Below are 27,934 nucleotides of genomic sequence, written 5' to 3' on the forward strand. Positions count from 1 at the left end.
CTACGGCCCTCACAGTCATCCTGTGAGATGTCTGTGGTGGGTGTTACTGTTAATCCGATTTTGCCGATGAAAACACAGAGTTGAAGGACGTTGAACGAGTTTGGTTGTCCGAGATGACACAGAAAGAAAGTCAAAGCCAGAGGCATGACTCCCCATCCTTTAGAGGAAGTCAGCATCTGATGCTACTGGCCTCACTATGAAGTGATACGAGTAGTAAACACAGCCCTTTGGACGTGGCCAGGTGAGCGTTGTTGTTCACAGTGGTCACTTACGGGTGCCATGCAAGCATCTTGAGTACGCCTTCCTTCCCAATTACAAGACACACACACACACATCTCATTTTTTAATGCCTTCCCATTGTTGATCTCAAATGCTTATTCACTAGCCTTGGTGCCAAACGACTTTTTGCTATTTTCAAATGCTGTTGCTCAAATCTGCCCTTTTCAGATGTGACTTGAGACCAGTGAAGATATTCGTATAAAATCCACAGACTCCAATGAGACATCTAAGAGATTTTAAACTGGAGTGGAATACGTTGGAATATATTGGAATAGATGTGTCACTTCCTCAGGGGACTATTTGGAAGGGCATCTCTTATTTGGGTGTGAAAGTTCTGGTGTGTTTGTTTGAACACAGGCGTCATATTACTTCATGGTTGTGGTTTGGGGAAGTCAATAAATAACTCCCTTTCTTCCCCACCCGAGTTCAGTACCGGTTGAGAAATAAGACAGGGAAAGTGGGCAGATAGATGGAGGTCAAAGTATGAGCTTTATCACTGATAAGCTAATGACAGAACTGGCCTGAGAAGTGTGGCCAAAAGGGTTGCCAACAACCCAGCCCCAAGTTAGAGCTTCACCCCCTAGTCCAGCTCCCAGCACCCGCCCCCTTCCCCCAGGGTGGAGCCTGTCTCTCTAGGCAGCAAGGGACAGAATGGAATGTGAGAATCGTGCAGAAGAGAGCTGGTGATGAGTGGACAGGCAGAGGAGGTGGAGGGATAGAGAGAAAGCGGAGGAGGAGGTAGGAGGAGTAGAGAGGAAGGTAGTTAAGTGAGGATGTTCACTTCTTTCTCCTAAGTTCACTAATCTGGTAAATCATACTCCCTCCTTCCCAAGGGAAAAGTGAGTAAGAGGTGGGGGCTGAAGCCAAAAGCGTTACACCAGGAAAACACAGGTAGATTCCTATCTAGCATTTGCCAGGTATTTATTGGCTTTAATGTCAGCAACGTTTCTGAGAGTTGGGTATGATTGTTCCTGTATAGATGATTTCCGAAGGTCAGATAGCCGAAAGGATTTGCAGTCGGGTCTGAATACAGAGCCCATGTTTGTTCCCGTACACTAAGAAGAACTTCTCAATGGGCACAGACAAGCATGGGGTGAGGTACAGGGTGATAATGGCTAGAGACTGAAGAGATCATTCCATCTGGGAAATCAGGGAAGTATTTGGGGGGGGGGCAAGATGTAGCATTTGCAGTGGGCATTGGGTAGAAACGTACAGCCCAGAAATGAAGGACTCTCTGGGGACAGGGAACAGCATAAGCAAAGATAAGGTGATGAGAAATGATCTGGTACACTTGAGGGAGCTAAAAATAGAAAATGTGGAAGCCCTATCAGGTTGGGATGGTGTGTTGGGTTAAGGGCCCTTTTCAAAGCAGAAAGAACAGAAATGACCGAACAATCCAATGTAAGGGGTCAGGGAAAGACCAGAATCAGACCTGATGTCAAAATTTTTAAGCTAGGTAAATGAAAGAATGATGATGCCGTCAAAGAGATGTGAAAGTCGGGAGGAGAGACTGGTTTTACACTTACTTATCTGAACGTGTTCAGTTGGGTGGACTGTTTCGTAGAGATAAACCGTTCCTCTCATGATTCATGCGTTCATTCAGGCAACAGCGTTTGTTGAGTCCGTATGACGTCCTAGGAGCTGGGGATTTGCTGGCGATGAAGCACAGGCATGGTGCCTGTTCCCCAGGACCTTCCGGCCAAGTGGGTGGGAGGACAGATGAATTCAAACCACCATGGTGTCGAATCACTACTGCGGTGGTGTTGGCCGAGGAGGCACGCAGGGCGCTCGGAAGGCCTGTCAGAAACCAGGGGTCTAATCTGGTGGTGACAGTCAGGAAACATTTGACGAAGTGACACGTGTGCCCAGAGCTGTTGGGTAAATAAGAGTCAACGAGGCCAGGAGGACAAAGAGCAGAGCAGGCGGGGGACGCTCACCTAACGAATATTACACAGCAGTAGCGGTCGGTGAGTCTCTGCTCACAGCTTCACGGGTGAAGTTGGCAACATAATGCTGGCTGAAAACAAGCAGGTCCTAGAGACTGTATCCTTCATGATGCCTTCTTAAAAAATTTGAAAGCAAAAAAACCCCGAAACAGTAGATTGCTTAGGTATACAAGTACAGTGTGTGTGCTAAAACAAGAAAAAAGTCAATGAAAATAATCCCCGAATTTAAAAAGAGTAGAAATTCAGAGGGACTGGCAGTGAGGTGTGGGGGAGGTTCGTAAAGGGACGTGCAAATGATTGGTAAGGTTTCAGATACTGACCTCTGAAGAGCTCATTGTATTGTTTTAAATACATAAATAAAGAGGGCTGTGCGTCAGCCAATTTAAATGGTGTGATAAACCAAGAATTAAGATTAATAGAATTCTAGGTACTGGGATTTTTTTTTTTGAAGAGATTATGCTGAGTGTCAGGGCCTGAAAGAATATCAGGATGGCTGGAATAGAAAAGCAGAGGGGGGAAAGACAAGAAATGAGGTTCTAGGGATGGCTGGGCTCCAAGACCATGCAGAGCCTTGCAGGCCCTTTATCTAAGGTGGTTTTCCCTTTATCCAAGAGCTGTGGGAGCCGTTGAAGGATTTGTAAGCAGGAGGCAGGCTTCAAAATTTGCATTTTGCAAAAGGTCACATCGCTTTCGGTGTAGTGACCAAATTGAAGAGAGGCCGGAATGACTGTGGATGAACTACTTAGAAAGCTTCGTTTAGAAGTAAGACGGTGAGGGGCTCCTGGGTGGCTCAGTCGGCTCATCCGCCTTCCCCTCAGGTCATGATCTCTCGTCTGTGAGTTCGAGCCCTGCGCCGGGCTCTGTGCTGACAGCTCGGAGCCTGGAGCCTGTTTCGGATTCTGTGTCTCCTTCTCTCTCTGCCCCTTCCCCGCTCCTGCTCTGTCTGTCTCTGTCTCTCAAAGATGAATAGACGTTAAAAAAAAAGTAGAAGTAAGACGGTGAGAGCTCAGAATAGGGTGGAGGTTGTCGTGGCAGTGGTGGTGACGATGATGGCAGTCATGGTGATGGTGGTGACGATGATGGGGGTAACGACAATGGTGGTGGTGGTTCTAGTGATGCCGATGGCTTTGGTATCAGAAATAGAGCTAAATGGATGCATTTGAGAATACTTAGGAAGTAAACTCTGTAGAATGGAGGGATAGATTTGATAGATGTCTTCGTGGAGAGGAGGGCATCAAGGATAATTGCTAGGTTTTGGCTTGTCAGTCAAGTAGGGATGGAACAGGAAGGAGAACTCAATAATTCAGTTTGGGGCACGCTGAGTTCGAGATGCTTTTTCAAACTCCACCTCTTTCTCAACTCCTTTCCAGGGACGGTGGTCTCACTTTCCCTCTTTGTCGTGTAGATGAGAGCTCACAAACTCAACTTCTTTCTGGGGCCAGGCAGGTAACTGGAGTGAGTAGAGCTGTCTGGGTCAGGAAGATATTCAGGATGGAGAGAGCTTGAGTGACCTGTTGAGAGCATGACCCATAGCGTAGTTGTGACTTGGCTTAACCTACTGGGAGGCCGAGTGGTTTTCAAGAAGAGCCAAAAAAAAGTAACTCATTCAATGCTTGAAAAAAAAAAAAAAAAAAGACTTGTAAGGCCCAGTCCTGTGGATCAAGCACAACCAATCTGGGACCCATGGATAGCTTGTTTATAGAGTTTTGGTTCTAAATCATTCATTAACACAAATTTACTCATCGCATTATTGGTAAAGTACATTTTAAAACAATTATTGGGATTGAAATTTTCTGATAACATAGCATTATGAAGAGCTACTGGCATTTGCCTTTTACCAAAATGTATGATACACTCAATTTTAGAACATCATTTAAAATTTTTTTTTAACATTTACTTATTTTTGAAAGACAGAGAGAGACAGAGTGTGAGCAGGGGAGGGGTAGAGAGAGAGGGAGACACAGAATCTGAAGCAGGCTCCAGGCTCTGAGCTGTCAGCGTAGAACCTGACCCGGGGCTCGAACCCATGAACCGTGAGATCATGACCTGAGCCAAACTTGGATGTTTAGCTGACTGAGGCACCCAGGTGCCCCCATTTTTTAATTAAAAAATTTTTCAGGGGCGCCTGGGTGGCTCAGTCAGTTGAGCGTCCGACTTCAGCTCAGGTCACGATCTCGCGGTCTGTGAGTTCGAGCCCCGCGTCAGGTTCTATGCTGACAGCTCAGAGCCTGGAGCCTGCTTCGGATTCTGTGTCTTCCTCTCTCTCTGCGCCTCCCCCATTAATGCTCTGTCTCAAAAACAAATAAATGTTAAAAAAAAGTTAAAAAAAAATTTTTTTCATTTTGAAAAATTTTAAATGCTGAGGAAGATAGTTCAGATAGAATAATGAACTCCCGTATACCTTCACTCAGATTTACTGTTTGTACATCTCTCAAATTTGGAGATCTCTTCCCCACCACCTGAGCTCCTGCCCCCCATTTCTGAACCTTTCCAGAGTAAGTTGCAGACATCGTGTGACCCTCTAATACCTCAACGTGTATCCCCGAAGTACAGTGATATTCTCTCACACAACCACAATGTAGTGATCAAATTCAGGATTGATATGATACTAAGGTCTAATATACAGTCACTATTCAATTCTGCGGCTCTTTTCTGACCCAGAATCCAGTCTGGGTCACTCATCGTGTTTGGTCGCCATGTGTATTTCGTCTCCTTTAATCTGGAGCAGCTCCTCCTGTCTTTCATGACATTGGTGTCTTGGAAGAGTGCAGGCCAGCTGTTTTGTAGAATGCCCCTCGCTGTGAACTTGCTGGATGGGGTCCTCGTGGTTGGGGTCAGGTTCTGCGTTTTGGGGTCCGGCGTGTGCATCGTGTCCTCAGTACATCACATTGGGAGACACGTGAGGTCACTTTGATGGTCGAGGGAAGGTTTTGTCTGGCAGGTGTCCCCTCTTTCAGGAACTTATCCCCTCTATCATCAGCAAGTACTCTGAGGAGACGGTTTGAGACTCTCCAGATAGCCTGTTCACCAACAGACTTTCAGCCGGCAGTTCAGAATCCATTGAAAATTGCCATCTGCATCTGTCATTACTATGGAAGTTACAGATCTGTGACCTTTTTTAAAACTGACATTTCTTCTGTATTTATCAGAATTCCACCGTAAAGAAGAAGAGCTTTCTCTCCCCCATTTATTTAGTTCCTACTCACATCTTTCTGTATCCCGGTGGGCACCTGGATTCTTTCTGTTTCCCGTGTCTTCTATCCTCTTGTGATGCCAGCATTGCCCACACTTGGCTAGAGGGAGCCCTTCCGGCCGCTTCGGTGCTCCTTGCCTGTCTGCATCGGTTGTTGAGGATGTACTTTCTGCCACAAGATGTTTCTGGCTTTCTTAGTACTTTCCCAGCCCCAGCCCTGTAATCAGCTGTTTACCCAAGGGGCACTGCTTCCTTATAGTGGGGAGCATATTTAGAAACGAAAATATTTTAGAAACTAAAACTAGGTGTGCGCACCTTTACTGAAATGTCATTCTGGGTGCTTCCAGGGGACAGAACTAGGAGGCATATGGTCTTTTTTTTTTTTTTTTTTTTTTTTTTTTTTTTTTTTAGGAGGCCTATGTTCTTAAAAATTCAGAGGTTCACACTGATACTTGCAAAACTAGTCCAGTTCTAGAGGGCCTTCCCTGCCCTTCCCTCATTCTGTCTGTAGGCCAGTCTTCCTTTGCTCACGGTGAGTACCCCTGGCTCCTAACAGCACCAACCTATTTGCTCATTTAAAGCATAAATTTGGAAGCAGTTGAGTTTCCTTCTTCTCCTCCCTTCTTTTCTAGCTGCAGAGGTAACTTATTTTGACATTCTTCCATTTCTGTAGTTTTTTCTAGTTAATTTTCTCACATCATAAGCATGTTCAGGTTTCTCTCGGCATATCTTCTCAGCGATTTCACCATGTAGAAGTATTATATTAATATTATCTGTTGTAAATCACACAAAGAAGAGTTCTTGCTTTGATCCAAGCTGAAATGGGGGCTGTTGGTAATAACTTCCATGTGCTTGGCAGCTGGCAGTTTACCCAGGTACTTCTTCGCATTCCTACTTTTCCCATAATGGCTTAAAGTCTTTGGGTCCCAGGTGAAATGAACAACAGATAACTAAACCCATATCTTCATGACCATTTCACGTAGTAGGATTCAAATAAAACCTGCTTTTTTTTTATTAAATTTTTTTTAATGTTTATTCATTTTTGAGAGAGAGAGAGAGAGAGAGCGAGAGAGCAAGAGCGAGGGAGGGGCAGAGAGAGGGAGACACAGAATCCGAAGCGGGCTCCAGGCTCTGAGTTGTCAGCACGGAGCTTGATGCGGGGCTCGAACTCATGAACCATGAGATCATGACCTGAGCCGAAGTCAGGTGCTTAACCGACTGAGCCACCCAGGCACCCCTAAAACCTGCTGCTTTTTAAAAAAGATGCATTTAGAACCTATGACTGATTAAAGCAGGCATCAGATAAAAGCATGGATAATCCTCAGTAATAGATAAACTAAAATGTTTTAAATTCACATAAGCAGTGTTTGCTTTTGTTATTTTGTAGGAATTTTCATATCTTCCTCAGATAGTTTGTTTGTTTGTTTACGTAGTCTCCATGCCCAGTACAGAGCCCAACGTGGGGCTTGAACTCATGACTCTGAGATCAAGACTTGAGCTGAGATCAAGAGTTGGACACTTAACTGACTGAGCCACCCAGGCACCCCACAGATTGATATTTTAAATGTACGTTTTTTTTAATGTTTATTTTTGAGAGAGAGAGAGAGAGAGAAAGCGAGCATGAATGGGGGGGGGGGGGACAGAGAGAGATAGTGACACAGAATCTGAAGCGGGCTCCAGGCTCTGAGCGGTCAGCACAGAGCCCGACGCGGGGCTCAAACTCACGAACCGTGCAATCATGACCTGAGCCAAAGTCGGACGCTTAACCGACCGAACCACCCAGGCGCTCCTACAGATTGACATTTTTTAAGGGATATGTTCTTCCTAAATATACAATGAGTTACAAATGCCTTTAAAGCAGTGGTTCTGAAACATGGCCGCAGATAGAATCAGTTGGGGAGACTGAGTGAGCGCTGCCCCGCTCACTGATTAGGTCAGCATCTTTAGGGTGGGCGTCACTTCTTTTTAACGGTCGAGATTTCAGTGGGCTGCCACTGTGTGGCTGAGGAAAGGCTGCGTCGTTGTGGAGAGAGCAGCTTCAGTCACAGCTAAACACAAGGGAGCTTGATTTGGGCCTGATTTCTGATTTAAATACTGATACTTCAAGTAGGCAAGGGTATATTCTGAATTTAACCTAGCAGTTAAAGGCCCTGACTTTTTATTAGCCAGTCGTACTCTCTTTGTTCTAAGAATACGTGATGTTCGCATTTTCATGTTTCTGAAATTATGTTATGACCTAAAATTAAGGGGGGTGTGTGTGCACAGGCACAGGTTCATTGTAACATTCCAAAGCTGTACCTGGAGCAGGGTTCTTAAAACCCACTAGTCATCAGAAGTACCTGGAGTGCTTGTTACAGATGTGGAATCGTAGGCCAGTTTTGGCCCTTGTGAAAGGACCTGGGTTAACCAGCACCCCACGTGATTCTGAGTCACCAGGTCCTTGGACTTTGCTTTGAGCAGCCATTTTCAAAGTGTGGTCCTCCCCACCCCCTCCACGGTTGTATCAACATCACCTAGGAGCTACTTGCAAATGCTTGTTCCCAGACCCTTCCCTAGACCTGGGGACCAGTAGTCTGTATTTTCACCTGCACCCAGGAATTCTGATGTAGGATAAAGTTTAAGAACCACTGTTTTCAGAAATACTGCTAGTATTCCCATACTTCCTTGATGATCAGAATCACCTAGCATACTTCTGAAGACACAAAATCTGCAGCACCTGGGTGGCTCAGTCGGTTAAGTGTCCGACTTTGGCTCAGGTGATGATCTCATGGTCCGTGGGTTTGAGCCCCTTGTCAGGCTCTGTGCTGACAGCTCAGAGCCTGGAGCCTGCTTCAGATTCTGTATCTCCCTCTCTCTCTGTGCCCCTCCCCTGCTTGCTCTCTGTCTCTCAAAAAATGAATAAATATTTAAAAAGTTAAAAAAAAAAAACTCCACAAAATCTAGGTTCCATCCCGAATCTGTTGAATTACAATTCCAAGGGGGAACATTCCAAGGGGACACTGGATATTCTGTATATTACCAAGCATCTGAGGCAACTCGTACATGCAGATAAATTTGGGAAGTAGCGAGAAGGAAAAGCCAAGGCTGTGCCAATTCACTGTCTTCCATCCCCCATTTAGGGGCTGTCTTTGGGTTTTATGTTCATTATAAGATTTAAATTTTCTAACAGCCTTATGAAATGGATATTGTTTTCAAACCCATTTTACTGATGAGAAAGCTGATATTTGGAGAACTTAAAAAGCACATCTAGGGTCATATCGATAGTAAACCAGAGAGCCGGGACTCGAACCAGGAACTTGCTGGCACCAGAGGTTTGTTCTTAAACTGTTCTAAGGTTTGCGTGCCAATCGTCGTCCTCGTTGTTACAGTATAGTGCAGCCTTGGTGAATAGACACTTGCCCAGAGGCATTCCTTGCTTCAGAAGTGAAGAATTGCCAGCTGTAACCCCAGCCTAGCTTGGCAGACTCTCTTCCCCATTGTCTCTCACCATGAATTGTCCCCTCCCACAAGGCCACTTGACCCCTCATCCCTGACCTCTCTTTGCTCCCTCCTGCCTCTGCTGTTATAGTCAGTGTACCTTTACTGACGAGATTTCCCCATCACCTTGTCTTCCAGTCCTCTTAATTACTCTTTCCTTACTTTTACCCCCGAAAGGACCGCCCTTGCTCTTTTCTAACAGTCCCAAACTCAGCCATGCCTCAAGACTCTTGGTCTAGTGTCTTCTGGGAAGCGTCCCTGACCACACCAGGCCTCAGTGAGCTCTCCTCTCGGGGACTTACCAGGGTGCTCTTGGCACGCATCCTTTTTCTGGTCCCCAACGAGGAGTGCCCTGTGTAAGCATCATCATCTTTCATTTAGATGAAGCAAGTCGAAGGCTCTCAAGGCACGCCTCGGTTTTTGGCTCAACAGTGGGAGCAGCTAAAATACCTGTTGATCTGTAATAAAGTCAATCTAGCTAAACAAAGATCCACAGAAAACGAAGGTGGATGTTAAGAGTGAGAAAGACAAGTAGTGGAACTTAATGGGAGAATCTGTGACACAGTTACACTGACTCACGTGACCAGTTACTGGGTTTGCAAGGGTAGATGAATAAGGATTATCCCTTAGAATTTAGTTTGTAGGACTCCTCCCCTCTCTTCCAAACCCAGAAAAAGCCAGGGAAATCTTGTTTGGTGGGGATGGAGTGACATTGGCGTTGGGGGAGCAGGTAGAGGTATAGTATAATCTTTGTAAGGGGGGAATGGCTTTTTTCTTTTTGTTAATTTCATTGTGGTCATCGTTAGAGATGATAATGTATTTTCTTTAAAAAATGCAATGGGGAATGCCTATTCTGGTTCCCTTCCAGATGTTAGGGTAGCATAGCGTTTTGGGACAGTAGCATCCTAAGAGGTGACATGAGACAAAGTCCTGCATTCTGGAGCCTAGACCTGGAGGAACGTGTCCAGGTACCTCTGAGCCAGGGGTCAAGACCAACACTAGGGAAAGGGCGCCACCTACTGACCAGCCATAGTCAGACTTTTTCCTACCAGGAACCTCCTGTCAGGTTTGGCTCAGAGGAGGTGTCCAAAGAGGTTGGCCCCGAGGGCGGGGGAAAGTTCTCTGCCAGCACCCGCCATGTCTCATGGGGAAGTTCGTGAGGATACAGGCACACAAAGTATGGTATTCCAAGTTTACCTCTTCTACAATAATCTCTATCATGAAAAGAGTTCTCCCTTGAGGAAAAGTTATCAGCAGCCTTGGTGCAGAAAACGATAGAACTAATATTTGGTTGGTTGAATCCTGTTAGGTAAAGTTATGGTTCTACCACATTGATTTCAAAGACAGCTCTATGGTTGAGGGGTTGACGGAAAAGAGGGGGAAATTTAGGACTTAATTCTGTTTTAGAAGGGTTAGAATCTCTTTAAAGGCTTTTAAAATAGAAATTCATCGATGGGGTGATGGGTATTAAGGAGGGCACTTGTTACGATGAGCACTGGTATTGTATCTAACTGGTGAATCCCTGGATTCTCCTGAAACCAATATTGCACTGTGTGTAAACTAACTGAAATTTAAATAAAATATTAAAAAAATAGAAATTTGTTTCATTTAAAAGTGAAGCCTTCTTCTCTGCCACATTAGTAGTTGGGGCATTGACACCGGGAGAGTGTCATTACATATGCGGTGGTTGCAGGACGTTGACTGCAGAGAGAAGACACTGGCAGGTGATAAGCTATTCAGCTTCCGGCTCCTCATCTAGGGGACGGTCGTAATCGCTTGTCCCCTCCACATTCTGTCGGGTCAGATAGGATTTGTTCCCTTCACCAGGAAAATGCATCGAGGACACATGATGCTAAGTGAGAGAGAGGCCACTTCCTAACCAGGTGAGAGCCAGAACTGGACTCTTGGCCTTCCTCGGTGGAAGGGGTGTCCGAAGGAGAAGACGCTTTGAAGGAGCGAGGGTACAGAGGGATGGGAGAGTGTGGAGGGGCCATGAGGGAGGAGAAGGCAGTGTTCTCCAGCAGCCAGAGGACTTCACGAGCTGCGTGTTGACGCATTGGCTTTTGGGACTTCCTGCTTTCACCCCTAGCACTTAATCCCTAGGGAAATTCCAGCTCTCCGGATGCTGATCAACAAAGTCACATGACACTTAGCTCCCCATTGAGACGTGCTCTCAGGAGGCTTTGACCTAACCAGGAATGAGAGGAAGAGGGTGCGCTTCTCCCGGAGGACTAGGACTCAGCACTTTTGGGGTGCCAGGTGCTGGGCTGCATGCCTCCCACACGTGAGTTCCTGGATGCTCCCTCCCTCTCAGTGAAGGAGCAACAGCGTCCTCTCGGAACTCGCGGGCTGTCCCGGTGCTGGGAGTGACGGGGCTCAGATCTGAACCCCGTTCTGCCTGGACCCAGAATCAGTGATCTTTTCCGGGTGACATTCTAAACCTGTCATGGTGGGATTTCAGAAGTTGCTAGCGGGATTATCTTGGAGCTGGAGGAGCCACGAAGGACCCTAGGACTTACGTCCGTCTTAGATTTAAGAGTCTCTCCTGCACTGTGATTGACAAGGATTCCCTCCTTTCTTTCTTCTCCCCCTTTTTGTTTTTTGTTTTTTGTTTTTTGTTTTTTGTTTTTTTGACTAGAGATTTTGTAGCTTCCTCAAGGTTCTAGACCACCTTAAATGGAAACGAAATGTTTACCTGTTGACTTGAGTGTTACCCACATGGGCGTGCGTGTGTCAGTTTTGCATGGAGCAGGGAGGTTGAACCAAGAGTAGGGACACAGGGCTGGAAGATGGAGGTCGTCTGCAGAACACGGGACTGGAAGCCAGGGGTCCTCAGTTCTAGTTCCGGCTCTGCCATTGATAGCAGCAGCAGCAGCTGATAGTTGAGTGCTTACGATGGGCTGAGACCTTCCAGACCTTTCATACGTATTAATTCACTTAATCCTCATGACCATGGTAGGGATAAGTACTATTATTATTCCCATTTTACTGCTAAGAAAATTGAGGCACATAGTGGTTAAGTGTCTTTCCCCAGGTCACACCAGCTAATAAATGACAGGAAGTTGGCTTAGCCTCAGGCAGTCTGGTTTACTACATTAACTATTACATAATGCTGTTTCTACCTTGTGTCAGTTAACCTTTCCGGGCTTTAGTTTTCCCCGTTGAGAAGTTCATGGGTGTTTGTTTGTTTAATAAATATTGAGCTCTAAGCTTGTGTAGGACATTACAGATCAGGTAGAGATGGGAAGGACCATGTGCGCAGACTCCTTCCCCACCTCCTTCCACCCCCCCCCCCCCCAGCCTACTCACACCCAGCGCAAAATGCAAAGGAGAGGGGGTCCAGGAAAGACTGCGGGAGAGGCTGGCTTTGGAACTTGATCTTAAGGCCGGGTACTGGTCCAGAAAGGGCATCACAGGCAGAGGTAATTGGGCAGGGGACACTGCCAGAGGGAGGGAGCGAGGCCTACGGTTAAGGAGTCACGTCCAGGACCATTCATATCTGAAGTAGTATGTAAGTCACCTTTGTGCTGGGGACTGAACAGTGGCCAGATGCCACAGACTTGGGACAGGCAGGATGGTGGGGGTGAAGGAGAGAGGAGGTGGGTGCGGAGAGTGGAAAGTTTAAGTGAGAGGGTGACAGTGGCTGGCAAAGGAGGACAATTTGGTTGCTGACTTCTTCGACCTCAGATTCCTGTGGACTCTGTAGGCAGACGAGTTTGGCCAGAGTTAGTGGATTTCTTTGGCTGAAGGTCAGAGTAATGATCTTTAGAGGAAGATGATGATGACAGTGACGTGCCAGGCACCCTCCCCTCCCGCCACACCCACACCCGTGTTATCTCTCATCAGCACAAGACTACTCCACATTGCGTGACTTTCATCTTAGAGGATTTTTTCCTTCCGCGAAGAGGCAGCCTCGCGTAGTGCAGACTCTGAAGCCCGAAGACGAGGCTCAGGAGAGGAGCTACTGACCAGTTTGGCAAGGAATTCGATCTTGCTGGGCCTCGGTGTGTGCATGTGTTAAGTGGGGACAGCACTGCCCACCCCATAGGGCTGTCGTGGGGATGAAATGAGTTAAGATATATAAAGTGCCTGGCCTGAGTGAGCACGTAGGAAACGGGGGCTGTTCCTGATGAGTAAACGGAGCAGCGGAGAATTGGGCCGGCGGGCTGAGGACGCACAGCTGGGAGAGCTGGGGTTCAAATTCAGGCCCTCCTGGCTCCAAGGCCTCCGTACTGCCCCCGGGCTGTGTTGGGGTGAGAGCGGGCGCTCTCGGAGGTGAGCAGGAAGGGAAGAGGGTTGTGGGAACAGCATACGCAGGTGGCAGGAGGAAGAAGAATTCCAGAAGCCACAAGGAGACATTTGGGGGAAGGACGGGATTAGAGAGCTTCAAAAAAAATCTTTTCTGGTTTTCTGATTGTTCAATTAGAACGGCCTCACTCTAAAACCTAAAATGTCTAGAGCTAAGTTCCTGTGATCTGTGGTCTAGCCATCTTCCCTGTTCCCGCCAGCCAGCCCTTGCTAGTAGACTTTGGAGAAACAACAGCAAACAGGACATTAGAGGATCATAGAGAGCGGGGGAGATGGCCGCAAAGAGCAGAGGTGCTTGATAAGGCCAGAGGCAGGAGGGTCAGGGCCTCCTTGGCGTTGGGCCGGGCAGAGGGCAGGTGCCAGGGGCCTGGTAGGAGTCGTTAGAGAGGTTTGGAGTGAATCTGCTGTGGGAGGGAGGGGGAGTGGACAGAGCTCCAGAACAAGGGGGCTGGGGCGGAGAGTTACGGGGGCAGGAAACTTTGTTGTGCTGTGGATGCCCTTGGGAGTCTGATGAGCTTAGGGACCTCTTCTCAGAATAAGGTGCCCAAAAGACGTGGGATTAACAGAAGGTAGACACTTGTATCTCCAGACCCTTTGGAATTCAGAACTCCTGTAAAGACACTTCCAGCTTTAAGAAGTGGCTCTTCTATGGAGACTCCATCCTTAGAAGCTGTCTAAATCCTCTAAAGCTTGTGAACCCCAAAGATGTACCCAGAATTCTGAAGGAGTCAGTTCTCTAGCTTCAGACTGTGGCTTTAGACTTATCTTCAGGTGGTTTGGAATCCTGAAGCATAGAGAAGTTATGTAAAACATCAACATCACCACCCCCATTTGCTTATTTCAGAAGGATGTTGGCAGAGTGAAGAGTACTTTGGAGACTTTATGGGCTGATGAAGTCCTCATAGTGTTAAAAAAAGAAATTCCACTGAGACCCCAGGGGCGAGCAGCCCTGGGTTATTGACTCGTTACAGGAGGTTCTCGGTACGTTCCACAGGCTTGCAAGATGGTGGATGTGCTTTCCTATGGGGCTGGATTGTTCCCCTCACCCCCCATGTGAGCGTATTTGGGGTTTAAATTTACAAGTAAAATTCAGAAAATCATCACGGGCTCTTTTTGGACAAGGCAGAAGGCAGGATGGCCCAGGGCAGATTTGTTGGGGCACATACACTAGAAAAATGAGTTTTGGAGATTTTCTCTATCAACCATTTAATCAGAAACTGGCCGAGCCTGCCTGTGAAGTCATCATTAATACAGCAGAGGAAGATTTTCCCATCAAATAATCCCATTTACTGTTCAATTACGATTGTGTACTTTTTCCCAGGTCACAGGAGTGTGTCTATAGGAAAAGAGCTTTTCCACTCCTTGCTACTAAGAGGTTTTCTGCTCCTAGATACAAAATCATCATCCCAACTACATCCATTGTTGGAAACAGTATTTTGGGTTGGCCCTGTGTAATGTGAAATGAAGAGAGAAAGCATGTAGCTGAATCCCGATATGGAAATCCAGACTTGAAAACATTCTCTGATGGTTTGGCATCCGTGGGATAAATTGGTCATAGTTCTCAACAACTCAGATCAAAGCCAAATGCTGTTTGCATTCAGACAGTGATTCAGGGACCATGTCTTATTTGGTTTCTTTGAAAATAGAGCACAGACATTTTTTCATACCTTTGAGAGAAATCTTTTGGCCGCCAAATTTGCGCCTTGTAAATGTTATTGTACCCTAATACAAAGTTTTTACATCTTGTCTCAAATGTCTCTTTCGGAGTTATTCCACGATTCCCGGAGCCGAGTGGCTTGTTGCAGTGAAGGTCTCCTGATGTAATGTGAAGAGAAAAAATATAGGCCAACTGGTAAAGATAAAAAAGACATGCGAGTAAATAAAACACATATGGACAGTCTACTTGCGGAGCTAAAATGTATATGAATGTGTATGCAAATCAGCCATCCAAACAGAGATCTAGGCCGGGCCAGCCCTAGGCTCGGTTACCGAGTAGCCAAGTCTGTTCTCTGTGGCCTCTCTTTGCCCCTTACCTGGATATTTTCCCCAGCACCTCCACCCCTGTTCTTTCTCAGTCTTCTTTTCCATCCTTCTGAACCTGTTAGAGAAGCAGAAATGCCCTGGTTTCAGGACCCAGCTCAGGACCCCTCCTGATGCCTTGCAGTCCCTTGCTCTCCGGCTCTCCCTTCAACCATGTGTGTCCCATGTCCCTCTCTTGCGGGCGGCACTCATCCAGGAGGAGCCCAAGGCTAGGTGAGAACGATTTAAGTGACCCTTCTTCGATAAAAATTGTTAACGCGTAGCCAGTTCTTGATGTTAATGAACAGATTATATGTTTTGAAAACGATTTTCCAACGTTGTTTTGTCCACTTAACAGACTTTATTCAGTTTCTGTTGTGCAGAGTGCAGTGGCTTTGGTGTCATGGGAACCGTAGGAGGGCCCAGATGTCAGTGGAGAGGGCAGGGGTCATGCACACAGAGTGACGGTTCAGAGATGAAGTAAGCTGATTTTATCTTCTCTGAGGCGTATTTCACGCACTCAGTGGAGCAGATACTGTTCTAAGGGTTCCTCAAATATCAACTCACTCAGTCTTCAAAACAAGGCTCTAATTCTATTCCTATGTCCGTTCCTCTTCTGCAGGCGGAGAGAGAGGCTCAGAGGGTGACGTCCCCAGGGTCACCTGGCCAGTAAGTGTGGAGCCAGGACTGAATCTCGGCAGTTTGGCCCCGGCATCTACGTCCTTAAAGCAGCTTGATGTGGTGTCTTCAGCTTTAGGACGAGTGCCAAGTGCAGGACACAGACGGGGTCTGATTTGAGGGTGGGATCCACTCCCGGTGAGCTGGGGAGGGCAGAGAGGGCTCTGGGACAGAGCCCCTTCACCCTGGCTACCCATCATGGTCACTGGGAAGTTAGAGTCCCGATGCCCGGATCTCATCCAGGCCATTACATCAGAATGTCGGGGAGGAGGCCTGGCCGGGTTCGTGAAGGGCACTCCCGGGCATCTGAAGGGCAGCCATCGTGAGAGGCCAGTGCAGGGAGGAGGAGCTCCAAGTGGACCCCCGGAGTGGGCAGGAGCTCTGGAAGGCCGAGGCGAGGGTGACCAGGTGCTTGGTGGGGTGAGAGGAGGCAGAGAACAAGGTCCCCGCTCCTTACTCTTTCCCTCTTCTCCACCGCGAGGCTCTGGGGCTTCCTTCTTTCTCCTCATTGTCCTCCTTTTTCTTCTCTTTTTTTTGTTTCCTAACTCCTCTTTCCTCCTCTCCTCCTCTCCTGTCAATCCTTTACTTTCTCCTTTCCTGCATCCCCCTGCTGTTCTCTTAGTTCTTCCTTCTCCTGCCCACCTCTGCCTTCCACTTCATTGCCTTTTGGTCATTTCACTTGACCTCACCCCTCTTCCCACGGGAAGATGGGCAGAGGCAGAGATGTGGCTTCGGGTGAATCTCCATGCTCATTTGCGGTGCTCTAGGGGGCACAGAGGGAAGGCCTGGGATGTGTAGACCCAGTTCCCAAATAGTACCTTTCACGGTTTATCCTGGCCAGGGCCGTATCCCCTGGGGACCTAGAGCGGGTGGCGCCTGGCCCTGGGGCTGCGGGGAGAGAGGAGAGCTTGGAAGGTGTTTTTGTTTTCTGTTGACACTGAGACAGATCACCCTCAACAGAGTGGCTTAAATGACCCGATTCACATCTCACGTTTCTCTAAGATACAAGTCTGACACGGGTGTCGGTGAGGCTGAGGTCACACAGTGGCAGACTGCTTTCCTTCTGGAGGTTCTAAGGAAGACTCTGTTGCATCACCTTTTCCAGCCTCCATTGGCTGCCCGAGGTCCTTGGCTTGTGGGTCCTCCCTCCATCTTCAAAGCTAGTAACACGGCATCTCCCTGGCCCTTCCGCGGTTGCACCCAAGTCACTTTCTCGGACTGTCTTCTTCTGCCTCCCTCTTCCACTTTTCAGGACTCTTGTGGTTACGTTGGACCCACTTGGATACTCCAGACTTATCTATTTTAAAGTCATTTTATTAACAACTTCACTTCCATCTGGAGCTTAATTCCCTTTTGCCCTCTAAGCTGACGTATTCACAGATTCCAGGGATCAGGATACGGGCATTGTTTTGCAGTGGGGGATGGATATTATCCTCCCTACAATAGAAAGCCTCACAGAGCAGAAGAAGTGGACAGTCAGGGTCATTCAGTGTAGACATAAGCACAGAGGTTTGAGGACTTGGGAGAGTGTTCAAGGCAGGTTTTGAGGACCTATAGGAGTTTAGCATCACTTGGAAGTGTCACATAACTGGCCGTGACCCATTCCATTTGTACAGTATATTTTATTTGTAAGTTTTACGTATAATTGTGTTTACCACATATCTCATCAAAATGTCTTCCAATAAGGCGGGACTCTGTGGGGGCAGTAGAGTGTTGTGGCCAAGAGCATGTGCCCTGGAGCCATAGGGAGCTGGGTTCTAGTCCCACCACTGCCACTCATTAGAGTGAGATCCATGAGGATTGAATGAGATCAAGAGTCTCAAGTACTTTACCTCAGCCCCTGGCACATAATAAGCTTCTGGTAACTATGAGCTATTATTATTGCCATAATTAAGCTGTGTCTTAAGCTTACAGCTTATAACTTGCCACTCACCAGTTTCTCCTTAATGACCACTTCTTGCTGGAAGGAAAATGAAAGCAGCGGAGGAAGAACATTTCTGACCTATGCAACCAGCTGAGATAGCATCATTATTATCAAGGTCAGACTGTCTAACTGCTGGCCCCGAAATTCAATCTAGAATCTAAGGACTCTCTGCTCCTACCGCTTACACCAGTAGCCCCAAATGGCATGTATGGCTGAGTTTGAAATGACATTTGGGTACAAAACACAAGACGGAAAAGCATGGGGGCTGGGAGAAGGCGGTGTTCCAGGCTGAACTGAAACCTTCTAAGGTGATTAATAACAACAACAATAACAGGAATGAGCGGGACTCAGAGATGCCTGGGAAGTCGCTTCTCTGCAAATCTGTCTTATTTCTAAACGTCATTCCAGGAAAATCTTGACTCTGTTTTTTCTGGGAGTGAGATGAAATCCAATTTCAACAGGAATCTGGGAATGCACACACTTCCTATGAGGTGCTGAGTTCTGGGGCTGCATTTGTTAACCAGTAACGGGACACGTAGAAATGGCCTGGTTTTCAAGGCAGTTGTCTGACAACCGAGTGGATTAGCTACTCCATCTGACCTCCAGAGGTTGACCAGCTGGTCTGAAAGGGGGCATTGTGTAATTACTGGGGAAGTGGAATGTCTCTTGTTTAATATTATACTGACCAAATGGTAGGAGGATCTTGAAAAGAACATGAGCCGTAATGTTAATTTTTTTAAATTACCGGGCTAAAATGGTATCACAAAAACTATTTATGACAGGTGGCGAGCCCCTTGAAGTTTGTCTTGCTTGTCTTTGCGTCCTCTGCGGTACCGTGAACACCTCGGTTGCTTCTGGAAGTTGTTGGCAGCTATTTGTTTGAAAAAAATAAAAGGGATCTGCTGGCTCCCACAAATGAAACCGTGCAGAGGTCAGAGATGGAGATCAGGTAGGGTTCCCCCGGAGCTCTGGGTCTGTTTTCCGCTACCTTCTCCACCCTGCCCTCACAAAGTATCACCTTCCTTGGCAGGCTGAGAGGAAGACAGCTTCGTTTCTGTTTCTCCACAACCCATAGAAGAGGAGAGCCCCTTTCCAGTGGCTCCCTAGAAAGAGGAGAAGCCACATTCCTCGGAAGCTACCAAAGAACTTTCCTCTCCTGAGAACGTCTCATTGGCCCAGACTGGGTCATCCGCCCATCACTGAACCCACCCCTGCAGCCAGGACTTTCTTCTTCCCATCGTATTGGCTCAAATTAGGAACCAGTCTCTGGCCAGGGGAATGCCTGATTGGCTTAGGTATGAATTTATGAGCCGTACACTTTGGCCAGCGGGGAGAGATTTCTCTCAGAGTCGTGAAGCCCGTTCCTGGAGCCGGGTCTAGGGGAGTTCCTGTGCTGCATCCTCTATCAGGAGAGGAAGCCCCCGACTGGGGGTGCGTGCCGGCCAGTAGCGCAATTCCCAGTCAGTCTGTGCAGGAACTCGGAGCAGAACCGAGGTCCTCAGTGGTTCGGGAACCAGCCCACGCTCTCCCAGGAAGGGGTAGAGTTAGCATTTCTGGGCTCGCTGATTCCAGAGTCCACCCCCCTTCTGGCACACCACCCTGCCTGAGTGAATGAACCGTCTGGTGGGAGCGGGCGCCCCGCACCGGAAGAATAGTAGCTTAATGGTTAATGTGGGAGAGTGCTTCGCCCTGAAGCCTGGGCATTCCCCTGGGAGCCGGGTGACACCGGTAGGGTAGGTCACCCACCGGTCTCTGCCTCTGTTTCCTCATTTGCACAATGGAAATTGTGCTGCATCGTACCTCACTGGGGTGTTGTGAGGGTCAGGGAAGGAATGCGGACAATGAACTTGGAACCTTGGTCCGGCCTGAAGGGAGACAGCACCTTACCCAGGGCAGGTCTCCTTAGATGCTGCTGCTCATTTGTCTGGTGGGCGGTGACACGGACTCGTCCCTCCTCTCCAGCGGCAAAAGGAAGTGTGGATGGGTGTGAAAGCCCCCTGAGTACTTCAGGGTCACGGGGACTTAGACCTTGTAGAAAATTTCCGAGTGCTTTGAAACCCCCTTGCAGGTAGGTGTGTGCAGAACCTGAGGTGAGTTGGGGAGGAGTTCGAAAAGCCACCGAATCAGTTTTTTTGTAGAGCTTAATTCTGTCCTCAACTTACTCCCAGTCCTCGCTTATGCTAATGATGTCCCACCGCTGTCTTGCCTTCTTGGCCTCCTCTTGTTTTGAAACAATCGATCTTCCTCTCCGCACCCTCATTCCATGCTTTCCCTCTTTTTTCTCCACAGAATTTAGTACATAATATATTTTTTTCCCTTTGGCAGAATTCAGGGTGTGATGCAAATGACCTGGTTTGGAGGCACGAAGGAGGTGTGGGGTGTCAGCTGGGGAAGGATCATTGGGGCAGTGCAGGGGGGGCTCACCCCCTGATTTGTAAGCATTGCTTACCCAGCGAGTTTTCTTTCCCAAGAAGAAGCTTCAGTTGACAATGAAGAGCCTTGGGGCACAGAAAGAGAATGACAGGTGTTTAGACCCTCCTGGAGTATTAGAATGATCACATGGATGCACCAAGACAGTTGTTAGTGCTGTCCACCAACTCTCAAGGTAGAAAAAGCCATTCTTTTGCTTCCTCATTCATTCATTCATTCATTCATTCATTCACTCATGCATGCATACATTCCCTTAGCATTAATTACTTACTAGTGCTCACCAGTATTGCTTGGCCATGAAAGGCTTATGAAGAAATGTAAATTCTACCTGTTAGAAGGCACTTGGAGAAGGCAGGTTATGCATAGATAGCATTACGATGAGGTAATTAATTTTATATTATGTATCATATAGAAGTGGCCAGTGTGGATTTAAATGGTAAAGAGTAGGAAACTGGCTGCCTGTGGAGTATTGTGTATGTCTGCAAACTTTATTTAAAGAGATTTTCTTATGTTTTTATTTATTTTTAAGAGAGAGACAGAGTGAGCAGAGGAGGGGCAGAGAGAGAGGAAGACACAGAATCTGAAGCAGGCTCCAGGTTCTGAGCCTGATGCGGGGCTCGAGCCTACTAACTGTGAGATCATGACCTGAGCAGAAGTCAGACGCTTAACTGACTGAGCCACCCAGGTGCCCCTTTATTCTTTATTTTGGTAAGCTCTTTGTAGATAGATGTTAGCAGTATGTCAAGAAATATCCTGTCAACCTTTGCAGAACATTAGATGCATCTGAATCAGGTTTGTATAAAATAGGAAGAAAAATTTTACCAATTAAAGAGGAAGAGGGACTATATGGTGAAAATAATTCATTTGGTCAGTCGCATGTGGAGTGATACATTTTAGACTCTGATTTACAGTTTTGAACTTAGAAAGGAAAAGAGGTATGATGCCATGAATGTAATGGGTATAAATAATAATTTCCAAACATCGCATCGCCGTTGTGGAAGCAGGAGAGTCTGGGCTGACTGCACTCGTGGCAGAATTAGTAGAAAGATCAATTTAACAGTTTCATTAGGGTATCGAGCACTGATAGCATTCCGCTGTTTGTACTGTTCGCTTAGGAAGGTAAAATGGAAATTTTCCATCTGACACATTTATTTCCCCTCTTTAAGTTGGCAAACACTGACTTTTTCCACTGCATTTCTACATAACTGGACTCTTGCCAGCTCCCGTGTGTGTGTGTGTGTGTGTGTGTGTGTGTGTGTGTGTGTGTGTTAATAGCTAGGCATACTGTCACTGGGGCTGTTAGCTCAGCTTATCTGCCTTTGGGGGTTAAAGCTTGTTTCTCTCTATAGACACTTTACAGGAGTAGAAGTCTGATCATAGTTCTTTGCAAGTTTGTAAATGGTTTGCTGTCAGATCGCTCAGACGGACACAAACAACAGTTCTCCTGAAGGTTTGCAGTTGTTAGGATGTTCCCTCCGAGAGTCCACTGTGTTCCTCTGCTGTAGCTGTGAAATGGTGAACGTTCCTATTTTGTATTCCTGCTTGGTGTGAGCAGATACATGGGATCTTTTGTGTCTCTCTGATGCTGGTTCTTCCACTTGCAATGGTCTTCTTTGCTTATTAATTCTCTACCCCTTCCTTTTTTTTTTTTTTTTAATGTTTATCCATTTTTGAGAGAGAAAGCATGAGCAGTGGAGGGGCAGAGAGGGAGGGGGACACAGGATCGGAAGCGGGCTCTGAGCTGAGAGCAGTGAACTTGATGCAGGGCTCGAACTCAAGAACCGTGAGGTCATGACCTGAGCCGAAAGCTCAACCGACTGAGCCACCCAGGTGTCCCTCCTTTAAGGTCCGGCTGAAACAGCCAAGCTACTGCCTGTGGCGTGGAGTAGGAAGTTGTTCCTGGTCCTCCACACTTAACTGCGCTTCTCTGACATCGATCACAAGATGCCTTACACTTTGTACACGTGCAGTGTGCCTTGCACACATTCACAGAGTTGGCACTATTATTTTGCAGGATGGCATTGTTGTCAGGGCTTGGGGCTTCACGACTGCTGCACCTGGAGCTGCCTCTCACTCTGAGTGTTTCCCGAGCTCCAGCTTCGTGGCTTCCGCTGCGAGACTACTAGTGGCAATCCCACGTGATTGCCACGATGAAGTGCGGTGGGCGGGGCCGTCATTTCTTGAGGCTTTGCTGTATCCCCAGCACTGGGCAAAATGCTTCATGTGACATCTTCCCTTGCACAATGCTTGCAAGTGTTCATTCCTTTACCCCCCCCCCCTCCCCCCGGCCCCCACCGTCCTGGGACAGAGTGCTCACTGAATATTTCTCAAATGAATGAGAACTGGACTGGAGCTGGCAGCAGGGTTCTGCCTGCTGAGTCAGCTGCCCTGAGTCAGCAGTTGAGAGATACATACAAGCTTGTACGTATCTACATCTAACAATCTAGTTGGAAGATACCAACTAGATTGTAGTTCCCAGCTCTGGCTGGAAGGGCGTGATGCCTGACCATGATTGAGAGCTTATGGGGAAGGGAGAGGGTGTCATAACTGCACTACACTATTTCCTTTCCCACCATTTCTTACTCTCCCCTCCCCCCTGCTCCTGCTGACCAATTTAGTCTAGAAGAGGTCCAGATCTCATTCTGAGTCACTCCAGGGCTTTATTGGGAATGCTGCATTTTTACTATATGCCATGGAACATAAGGACATTGCAGATTACATTCCTGGCCGGAAAAAAAAAAAAAAAAAAAAGAAAAGTCAAGCAATGTGTTGTACGTATTTAGTAGGAAAGGTCTTAGGAATGTTAGAGGCTCATGAAAATCCCACCTAAATAAAAAATGACATTCCCATCCCGGGGCTCTTTATAAGCGAAGAGAATTTTGGGGATCTCCAGGTTGGTGACTCAGAGCTTTCCCAATGTTTTATTTCCATGAGCCATTGATTACAGTAGGGTGTAGCACAATATTTTTCTCTTCCAGCTAAGCTGTTCCCATCAAGTGGGGGGTTTGGAAGCTTCTTCAGACCCCCAGGATACCATTTCATGCATGAAAACCATCATATTTAGAATCATGAGATGGTAGGGTTTTTGTTTGTTTTGTTTTGTTTTGTTTGTTTTGTGTTTTTTTTACAGTTTCCACCCAGGCTTGTCTTGTTCCTGGGGAGCCTTCCATACAAGAGTCGGGATGAAGAGAATTTCCCGAGACGTATTAAAGGGTCAGTGTCCCCATGGTGCTCTGTGCCTGAAGGCTGGAGTTAATGAGGAAGAGTTTTTTGGGTGAATGTCAGGCATGTTGCAAGAAGTAGCCACAATGGGCTAGTCAGGGCAACTTCTTCCACTGGGTTTCTTTGTTTCTGTGATGGTGCTGCATGCTTCTATTTTATGAGTCTTTTCTTGTGTGTGGTTGAACCCTTCTGTTGCCATCTTGGACTAGGATACTTGTATTTAAAAGGACATGAAGAACAGAGAGAAACTGTTACATTGACCGAATGACTTATCCTAAGCACTTACAAATTTATTTCCCTCCCTCCACTTCTGCTGACAGATATTCTGGTGATTAATATTCTGATGAGTTTGTGTCTTTAGGAGAGGGAAAAAAATGCCTTCCCTAAAGGGAGTCTTGAAAAGCAGATCATAACGAGACCTAAGTATTGTGAAAATGGAGTTTTTGTGTGTGATGTCAATATCTTGGATACAGACCCACTCTAGTAATATTCTTTCTGAAGTAAGAACGAAATGAAATTTTCATTTGAAATGAAATTGATTGACAATAAAAACTGTCAGCATTTTATTTGGTTTTCCCGGGGACAGTCATTTGTGTACTTGAGGGCTTCTGTCTTGATCATTAGCATCTACTACTTGAATGCCAATTTATGTTTGAGCGAAAGCCCTAGAATAGAATATGAGGACTAGCGGAATTCTCAGTGTCACCACAGAAAGGCCCAACTAGAGGGTATTTGTACATTATATACCTTGATTCCCGAGATGGAAGTCTGTGCATCTCCAGCTGTACCACTGAGGATAGTTGGCCTTCTGGGGACAACCTCTTCAGAAAAGCTGGGGTCACAGCCTAGGTGGGGTATGAAGGTGAGGGTATTGAATTCTTAAGGAGAAAGTGCCACTGTATGCAGGGAGTGCGCCTCCATTTCTAACAGCCTGTTTTTAGAATTTTATATTCGAGTAACATTTCCATTTCTTCTCTGTTTATCCTTTACTTAGAAAAGATGCCAAGGGCGGCCTCTGTGCCTCATCTAGCCGTTTTTGAAGTTGTGTTCATCGAATCCTGTATATCAGAAGATACTTTTGCCATTTACCACTTTTTAAAAAGTTTTTCTCTCTCCATTTACTATTGGGTATTTTTTTTTTCACTTGTTCTCTACCATTTGACATCAGATCCTGTCGAAAAGCTGACACATTTTTCATGTTAAAAAAAAAAAAGCCAATTCAACAAATAAGGCCCAAGAAGGCGGCCGAGTGCCTGGCTGCTGTACCCTGTTCTGGAGTTCCTAAACGCTCAGGCACAAGGGAGGGACAGTGTGTGTGAACGCGTGGAGAGGGAGACATAAGCTCAGCCATCGAATTGGCCAGCCTGGTGACCGGCGAGCCCGTCTCCACCCTCTTCCCCCTCCTCCCCCCCCTCCCCGCCCCCCTCCCCGCCCCCCACCAGCGCTCACACTCAGGAAGCAGCTGGCCACAGGCCGGCCCTTGCGCCGATGAACACTTATCCACGCTCCTCTCAGGGCTGCCTCTCCTCCCTCACCCCCGCTCTCCGCCTCCCGCCTCCCTCCCCCTGCAGCCGTGTCCACAGTGCGCCGCCCCTGCAGCCCAGTGCGCGGCGCGCAAGGGCACCAGCGCCAGGGCCATTGCCCCTCCCCACCCCACCCCCCCACGCTCGCCCGCAGTCGTCCAGGCTCGCACCAGCGCCCCCCCCCCCCCCCCCCCCCCCCCACGGAACCGCCGCCGAAAGCAATTAGCCAGCATCCCGCACCGCCCCCCAGACGCATCCCCCGGCCCGGGGCGAGGATGAGCGGGACAGGCGAGGCACAAAGTCGAAACTCAACTTTTTAAAAACATTTGCGTGTGTGTATGTCTGTGTGGGGGGGGAGAATGCGCTGATGCCGAGGGTCCAGCCACCCCCCCTCTGCCTTCTCCTCCCCCTGCTGCCGCTGCCCTCGCACACGCGCGCGCACACACGGCACCGGGGCCGGGTTTCCGCGCACCGTCCCCCGGCTTGGATGGGAGTTTTCGTTTCCGAAGGAGGCAGAACCCGCGGAGCGCGCTGAAGGGCTGGAGCCCCAAGTTACTCTTCGCCAGCGCTGGCCACCGCTGTCACTCACAGGCTGGCAGGGGAAGGGACCCACACGCCTGCCTGGCTTTGTTGTGGAAATCCGGGTTACCTGGTAAGTGGCTACCATAGGAACTTTGCTCGCAGGCGAGAGTCGGGAGAAACCGGCGCTTGAGAGCGCGGGGGAGTTAACGCTCCGAGATACAAACTAGGGATTAGAATTAGTTTTCCACGCGGAGCCAGTGGCGTTTGCGCGGGTTTAAGGATACGCGCACCCCGCCCCCCCAGCCCCAGATTTTCGGAAAGATCTGTTTGCAGCCCTCAATTAGTGATCAAGCCGTGTTGTTGTCAGTTGCCTAAGAGCGCCTGGTGTAGAAGACGGAGAGGAAATCCACAAGGTATTAAAGTTTCTTTAATTAGGAGGAGATTTTGTTTTTGGTTTTTCTTTTGAACAGCAGGGGCCAGAGGGCCACACAATGAAGGCAAGTTACAGGACGCGCGGCTGTGGTCCTGCACGCCACCCAGGAGTCCCCACTGAAGGGAAACTTTGGAGAAGTGAGAGTTGGTGGGGTGACGTGAGGTCCCGCGCGCGCACACACACGGGGCTGAAGCTGCCTTTTCCAGCTCCCACGTGTTTGTGAAGCTCCACCAAGGGCGTTTTTGTTTTTTTTTTTTTTGCACGCTCGCACCTCGCCCGAGACCAGGTCCCCACTGCTCCAGGAGGCCCTTCGGTTGGGGGTCCTTGAACTTGTCGCTGGGACGGTCCCACCACCCGCAGCCGCCAGGTCTCTAACTTTCACCTCCCACGCCGCAGAATGCGCAGACGTACCCAGACGCTCGCACTCCCCGCCGGCTTCGGCTTCGTCACTCGGCGTTTACACTTCTCTGGGGCCGACGGAATGTCAGCACTGTTTGGAGAATGTCTCGGTCTCGGGCACTCTGTCGTGCTCACGGCTCCCGTCCCTGTAAATGACCCTGTGTGTATTTTGAAGTCGGTCGGGGCTGCTCTCTGGAAAGCGTGAGTGAGCACCGGGTTCTCCCCTAGACACACACCTTGCCCCGAGCGACACTGCCAAGTTACTCACTGCAGCTGACAAATCACCCCGGGGACGAGGAAGTTGCCCAAGTGTCTGGAAAACTTGGCCCGGACGGATTTGTCATCCTATGGATGATTCAATTAGGTACCTGGAGGGACACGCTTTGGGAGAAGGTTGTTTCTGGCTTCGCGGGTCGCGCCCTCGACTCGCCGGGGTGTTTGGGAGGAAAGACGCGGAAGGAGACCCGGGGGCTGGGGCACCGGTTCCGTGGGCGCTGCGGCTGGCGGGGCCCGCGGCTGCCCGGGCGTCCCAGCTCGGCCGGGAAGGGCAGCGCGCGGGTCCCCGCCGCGGGCCGGCGGCGGCGCCCTTTCGGCCCGGACTTACTCAGGACTGGGTTGCACAACAGGAAACCAGCACGAGTTTGTTTTGTTTTGCTGCGCTAGCTCGCGGACTGGGCCGAGGGCTGGGGTCAGAGGCGGCCGGAGAGTGGCGGGGTCGCAGCAGCGCACCCCAGCCGGTCCCTGTCGCCTCCCCGCTCAGACCCGCCCCTCCGCTGGGGGAGCCTGGTGACTCGGGCCTGGGACCTGGGGCGGGAGGGCAGCCGGGGTCAGATAAGCGCTGCTCTCCTCCAGCCCTGCCCCAGGCGCGTCTCCCCGTCCAGTGGGTCCCCAGCACCTCTCCGGATCTCGCAAGTCCTCCTCCCGCCTGGAGAGGCCCCCGCCCCTCTGCTGCGTCTTCCCCACCCCGCGGCTAGCCTTCCCGGGCATCTGGGAGGCCCGGATCCCCCGGAGCATCTGAACTCGGGCCTGGGGCCTGGGGTGGAGGGTACTTCCGGAATCACGGGGAGCAGCATCTGTGGGGACGGGACTCTTGTAACTGCGGGCCCCCTTTGCAGACAAAAGGGCTTTGCACCGTCCGGTCACGTACTTCCAGAACCTCAGTATCTCCGCGGAGTTTGGGTCGGGCTGGGTGGGGGGAGGGGTGTACCGCAGCTCCCCCCAGCGGACCAGTTCCCTTTGGGAAAAAGACCGGGGACCGGGGAATATCGAGTATAGACGGTGAACGCTGGAAGGGACCTTGGCGATGGATGGGGTCACCTGTGAACGGGGAAACCGAGAGCCAGAGACTCGCAGGGTTTTGTCCAGTCGCTCACAGCCGGTGGGTACAGATGCCGGACACACACTGCAGTTTCCTAGTGTCCAGCGCAGAGAGCGTTTCTTGGCCTGAAGGTGAGCTCCAGACTAATGTGAAGTCTCTGTGTCCCCACTGAAAGCTTTGATGAGTCATGATTTCTGCCTTGGGAGTCAGCCAGACATCCCTTTCCCCCTGTGTCACGTTCTCCATTAGAGCACCCTCTGTTA

The 27,934-nt window shown here is 48.8% G+C and overlaps 1 protein-coding gene and 1 long non-coding RNA gene across 7 annotated transcripts in view; one reads left to right on the plus strand and one right to left on the minus strand.

Moving 5' to 3' along the window:
- GLIS3 (GLIS family zinc finger 3) overlaps nucleotides 1–27,934 on the plus strand; it is a 540,949-nt gene that overhangs the window by 73,636 nt on the left and 439,379 nt on the right. The window contains exon 1 of one of the 6 annotated variants that reach the window (XM_042913526.1): nucleotides 25,222–25,651. The exons of 3 other annotated variants lie outside the window; for them this stretch is intronic. The gene's annotated coding sequence lies outside the window, so the exon portion shown is untranslated. Of the gene's footprint in view, nucleotides 1–25,221; nucleotides 25,652–26,504; nucleotides 26,718–27,067; nucleotides 27,803–27,934 lie in introns of those variants that run through there. 2 more of the 6 variants (XM_042913529.1, XM_042913527.1) reach the window with 2 other exon arrangements.
- On the minus strand, nucleotides 26,196–26,904 carry LOC122205281. The gene is made up of 2 exons (XR_006195990.1): nucleotides 26,722–26,904; nucleotides 26,196–26,511 (listed from the first exon to the last, which is right to left on the minus strand). It is a non-coding gene; the product is annotated as an uncharacterized LOC122205281 (long non-coding RNA).

Source organism: Panthera leo, chromosome D4 (genome assembly GCF_018350215.1).
Source record: "Panthera leo isolate Ple1 chromosome D4, P.leo_Ple1_pat1.1, whole genome shotgun sequence".
NCBI classification, from domain to species: domain Eukaryota; kingdom Metazoa; phylum Chordata; class Mammalia; order Carnivora; family Felidae; genus Panthera; species Panthera leo.